Genomic DNA, 6,026 nt, shown 5'->3' with positions numbered 1-6,026 from the left:
TTTCTCCTAAGTCTCCTAATGGCTGTATGATGCTATTTGCTACCTTTTGTTTTGGACATCTTTTCTGAGCAACTGAAACTGACTTTGCAAAACTATCATAGCAAGGGAAATCTGACACTCCCAGCTACTCAGGAGGCTAAGGTTGAGTTTTAGCCAGGAGTTTGAGCCTGCAGTGAGCTGTGATTGCACCACTGCACTCCAGCCTGGGTGGCAGAGCAAGACCCTGTCTCAAAAAAATGAAAAAAACAAAACACACACCACGTGGATTGTGGGTGAATTCAATCTGGCCTTTCTGCAACAGTTAGGAAGAGGCACCCCTGTTGCAGGAGGAAGGGGCATAACTTTTGGTTGTCCCCTTCAAGTGGCTAACCACCTAGGGAACTTTCAGGTGTGGTCATTAACTTTTTCTCTCTTCCTATCCTTCTGTTTTAACCTTAAATCTTTTAAAATTCAGTGTAGTTTTTAGCCGAGTAATAACATTTATGTAGCTGTAAACCTTGTTCCTAGGCATGACATGATGACTCTTTGATGAAATGCTGTTCCAAGGAGGTAAAGGGCTGCAAACAGAGCTCTGCAGAGTTTACCTGCAGAGGTTTGTGGAAGTGGCCTGAAATGTGCTGTGAACTTGGATAAGCACATGCAGGTTCTCAGGAGGATATCCTACCAGTGGAGCCCAGCTGCACCTGGGCACAGTGGAGATATGGTTTATGCAGTTGAATTCTGACGCTGCCAGGGGACAGCTATTGGATCATGATCGCCTCAGCTTGAATTCAATTAAGAATTATCTGTGAAGCCCATTTTTCATAAGTCTAAGCAGCTGAAATCACCTTTGCAAAAACTATAGTAGTAAGGTAAATCTGACATAACTGACTCCATCTTGCTGCTAGCAGGCTAAATTGCTTTTGCTCATTCTTGCACAGAGGCCATACTAGTACTTTCCTTGAATGGATCCCTTCCTTGTTCAAAAATTGAAACCATATTTGTAAAGACTAACAGAAGGTCACAAGATTAGAATTATGGGAGGGGCTTGAACTTCACTAAAATATAGGCATAGTTAAACAATAACCTGCCATGGCTTCACTTACTTTTCTATAAGTTGCTTACTGCTCTGAGTCAAGTAAGCAGTCACAAGATTTGTAACTTCCCCAATTACTCCTGTAGACAACATTGCTATTGTGAAACCTAAAGAACTAGGGCCAGGCACAGTGGCTTATGCCTGTGATCCCAGCACTTTGGGAGGCTGAGGTGGGAGGATCACTTGAGGCCAAGAGTTTGAGACCAGCCTGGGCAACATAGCAAAACCCCATTGATATGGTTGATATTTGTCCCCACTCAAATCTCATCTTGAATTGTAGCTCCCATGTGTCATGGGAGGGACCCAGTGACAGGTAATTGAATCATGAGGGTGGGTTTTCCTTGTGTTTTCCTCATGATAGTGAATAAGTCTCCTGAGATCTAATGGTTTTATAAAGGAGAGCTCCCCTGTACATGCTTACTTGCCTGCTGCCATGTAAGATATGCCTTTGCTTCTCCTTTGCTTTCCACCGTAATTGTGAGGCCTCCCCAGCCATGTGGGACTGTGAGTCAATGCATTAGTCTGTTTTTATGCTGATAAAGACATACATGAGACTGGGTAACTTACAAAAGAAAGAGGTTTATTGGACTCACAGTTCCACGTGGCTGGGGAGGCCTCACAATCACGGTGGAAGGCGAAGAGGAGGAAGTCATGTCTTATATGGATGGAAATAGGCAAAGAGAGAGCTTGTGCAGAGAAACTCCCATTTTTAAAAGCATCAGATCTCATGAGACTTATTCATTATCACAAGAACAGCACAGGAAAGATCCACCCCCATGATTCAATTACCTCCCACTAGGTTCCTCCCAGGACATGTGGGAATTGTGGGAGTTACAATTCGAGATTAGATTTGGGTGGGGACACAGCCAAACCATATCATTCTGCCCCTGGGCCCTCCCAAATCTCATGTCTTCACATTTCAAAACTGATAATGCCCTCCCAACAGTCCCCCAAAGTCTCAACTCATTTTGGCATTAACTCAAAAGTCCACAGTCCAAAGACTCATCGGAGACAAGGCAAGTCTCTTCCGCCTATAAGCATGTAAAATCAAAAGCAAGTTAGCTACTTTCTAGATACAATGGGGGTATAGGCACTGGGCAAATACAGCCATTCTAAATGGGGGAAATGGGCCAAAACAAAGGAGCTACAGGCCCCATGCAAGTCTGAAATCCAGTGGGGCAGTCAAATCTTAAAGCTCGAAAATGATCTCCTTTGACTCCATGTCTCACATCCAGGTCACACTGATGCAAGAGGTGGGTTCCCATAGTCTTGGGCAGCTCCACCTCTGTGGCTTTGCAGGGTACAGCCCCTTCTGGCTGCTTTCATGGGCTGGCATTGAGTGTCTATGGCTTTTCCAGGTGCATGGTGCAAGCTGTTAATGGATCTACCATTCTGGGGTCTGGAGGACGGTGGACCTCTTCTCACAGCTCTACTAGGCAGTGCCCCAGTAGAGACTCTGTGTGGGGGTTCCCACCCCGCATTTCCCTTCTGCACTATGCTAGCAGAGGTTCTCCATGAGAGCCCTGCTCCTGCAGCAAACTTCTGCCTGGGTATCCAGGTGTTTCCATATATCCTCTGAAATTTAGGCGGAGGTTCCCAAACCTCAATTCTTGACTTCTGTGCACCTGCAGGCTCAACACCACATGGAAGCTGCCAAGGCTTGGACTTCCACCCTTTAAAGCAACAGCCTGAGCTGTACCTTGGCCCCTTTTTGTCAGCTGGAGCAGCTTGGATGCAGGGCACCAAGTCCCTAGACTACACACAGCAAAGGGACCCTGGGCCTGGCCCACAAAACCATTTTGTTTCTCCTAAACCTCTGGGCCTATCAAGACCTCTGACATGTCCTGGAGACATTTTCCCCATTGTCTTGGGGATTAACATTCAGCTCTTTATTACTTATGTAAATTTCTGCAGCCAGCTTGAATTTCTCCTCAGAAAATGGGATTTTCTTTTCTATCACATTGTCAGGCTGCAAGTTTTCTTAACTTTTATGATTTGTTTCCCTTTCAAAACTGAATGCCTTTAACATCACCCAAGTCACCTCTTGAATGATTTACTGCTTAGAAATTTATTCTGCCAGACACCCTAAATCATCTCTCTCAAGTTCCAAGGTCCACAAATCTCTAGGGCAGGGGCAAAATGCCACCAGTCTCTTTCCTAAAACAAGAGTCACCCTTACTCCAGTTCCCAACAAGTTCCTCATTTCCATCTGAGACCACCTCAGCCTGTACTTTATTGTCCATATCACTATCAGCGTTTTGGGCAAAGCCATTCAACAAGTCTCTAGAAAGTTTCAAACTGTCCCACATTTTCCTGTCTTCTTCTGAGTCCTCCAAACTGTTCCCACCTCTTCCTGTTACCCAGTTCCAAAGTTGCTCCCACATTTTTGGGTATCTTTACAGTAGTGCCCCACTCTACTGGTACCAGTTTACTGTATTAGTTCATTTTCATGCTGCTGATAAAGACATACCTGAGACTGGACAATTTACAAAAGAAAGAGGTTTACTGGACTCACAGTTCCACACAGCTGGGAAGGCCTCACAATCATGGTGGAAGGCAAGGAGAAGCAAGTCACATTTTACATGGATGGCAGCAGGCAAAGAGAGAGCGTGTGCAGAGAAACTCCCATTTTTAAAAGCATCAGATCTCACGAGACTTATTCACTATCACAAGAGCAGCATGGGAAAGACCCGCCCTCATGATTCAATTACCTCCCCCCAGGTTCCTCCTAGGACATGTGGGAATTGTGGGAGTTACAATTCGAGATGAGATTTGGGTGGGGACACAGCCAAACCATATCAGTCAATTAAATCTCTTTTTCTTTATAAATTACTCAGTCTTGGGTATTTCTTCATAGCAGTATGAAAATGGACCAATACATCTGTCTCTATAAAAAATACAAAAATTAGCTGGCTGTGGTGGTCCTTACCTGTAGTCCCAGCTATTCGGGAGGCTGAGGTGGGAGGATCACTTGAGCCCTGGAGGTAGAGGTTGCGGTGAGCCAAGATTGTGCCACTGCACTCCAGTCTGGACAACAGGCTGTCTCAAATTTCTTTTTTCTGATGAAATAATAAAATGAAAAGAAGAGCCAGTTTTGAGATGTTTTTCAGATTTAGCATTTTGGCAGACCAAGAGATATCACCTGGTCCTGAGTCCCCCTGCTGGGAACTGAGTCGGCTGCAGAAAGACAATTTCGATACCCCTGTGATTTCATCTCCAGCCAGTCCATTGTTCCAGTTCCCCAGCCTCCTGTCCACCAAAGTACCTTTAAAAACCTAGCTCCCAAATTCTCCTGTCCTTCTTGGCTGACCCTGTGATAATTAAACTTTTCTTCTTCTTCTTTTTTTTTTTTTTTTCTACGACACCTGTGGTTCTCAGTGTATTGATTTTTTCAGGATGGGGGCAAGAAGAACCCACTGGGTTGTAACACAGGGTGATGATTAATACTGTCAACTTGATTGGATTGCGTAATACAAAATACTGATCCTAGGTATGTCTGTAAGGGTACTGCCAACGGAGATTAACATTTGAGTCAGTGGGCTGGGAACAGCAGACCCACCCTTAATCTGGGTGGGTACCCAGCTGATTATAGCTGCTGGCATGATCAGAATATAAAGTAGGCAGAAAAACATGAAAAGGCTAGACTGGCTTAGCCTCCCAGCTTATATATTTCTCCTGTGCTGGATGCTTCCTGCCCTTGAACATCAGACTCCAAGTTCTTCAGCTTTGGGACTTGGACTGGCTTCCTTGCTCCTCAGCTTGCAGATGGCCTATTGTGGGACCTTGTGATTGTGTGAGTTAATACTACTTAATAAACTACCCTTTATATATCTGTCTATTAGTTCTGTCCCTCTAGAGAACCCAGACTAATACACATGGTGTTCAGCGAGAGTGGGTTGGAGAGCTTGTCTGTGTCAGGCAAGCATTTTTGCCATGACAGCTCAGGCAGGAGATTCTACCTCAGTGCTGAGAACTGAGAAGTTCTTTTTTTTTAAATTTTAGAACTTGATTTGTTTTTATCTTTATTTTATTTATTTATTTTTTGGGGGGGTTCTGTACTGCCTTATTTTTTTATTATTATACTTTAAGTTCTAGGGTACATGTGCACAATGTGCAGGTTTGTTACATATATATACATGTGCCATGTTGGTGTGCTGCACCCATTAACTCATCATTTACATTAGGGGTATCTCCTAATGCTATCCCTCCTCTCTCCCCCCACCCCACAACAAGCCCTGGTGTATGATGCTCCCCTTCCTGTGTCCAAGTGTTCTCATTGTTCAATTTCCACCTATGAGTAAGAATATGTGGTGTTTGGTTTTCTGTCCTTGTGATAGTTTGCTGAGAATGATGGTTTCCAGCTGCATCCATGTCCCTACAAAGGACATGAACTTGTCCTTTTTTATGGCTGCATAGTATATCATGGTGTACATGTGCCACATTTTCTTAATCCAGTCTGTTACTGATGGATATTTGGGTTGGTTCCAAGTCTTTGCTATTGTGAATAGTGCCGCAATAAACATAGGTGTGCATGTGTCTTTATAGCAGCATGATTTATAATCCTTTGGGTATATACCCAGTAATGGGATGGTTGGGTCAAATGGTATTTCTAGTTCTAGATCCTTGAGGAATCACCACACTGTCTTCCACAATGGTTGAACTAGTTTCCAGTCCCACCAACAGTGTAAAAGTGTTCCTATTTCTCCACATTCTCTCCAGCACCTGTTGTTTCCGGACTTTTTAATGATCGCCATTCTAACTGGTGTGAGATGGTATCTCATTGTGGTTTTGATTTGCGCTTATCTGATGGCAAGTGATGATGAGCATTTTTTCATGTGTCTGTTGGCTGCATAAATGTCATCTTTTGAGAAGTGTCTGTCCATATCCTTTGCCCACTTTTTGATGGGGTTGTTTTTTCTTGTAAATCTGTTTGAGTTCTTTGTAGGTTCTA

This window comes from Rhinopithecus bieti, unplaced genomic scaffold, assembly GCF_001698545.2.
Source record: "Rhinopithecus bieti isolate Rb0 unplaced genomic scaffold, ASM169854v2 scaffold_43749, whole genome shotgun sequence".
Taxonomy (NCBI): domain Eukaryota; kingdom Metazoa; phylum Chordata; class Mammalia; order Primates; family Cercopithecidae; genus Rhinopithecus; species Rhinopithecus bieti.
The sequence above is the reverse complement of the archived record's forward strand: the minus strand, read 5'-3'. Positions refer to the sequence as shown.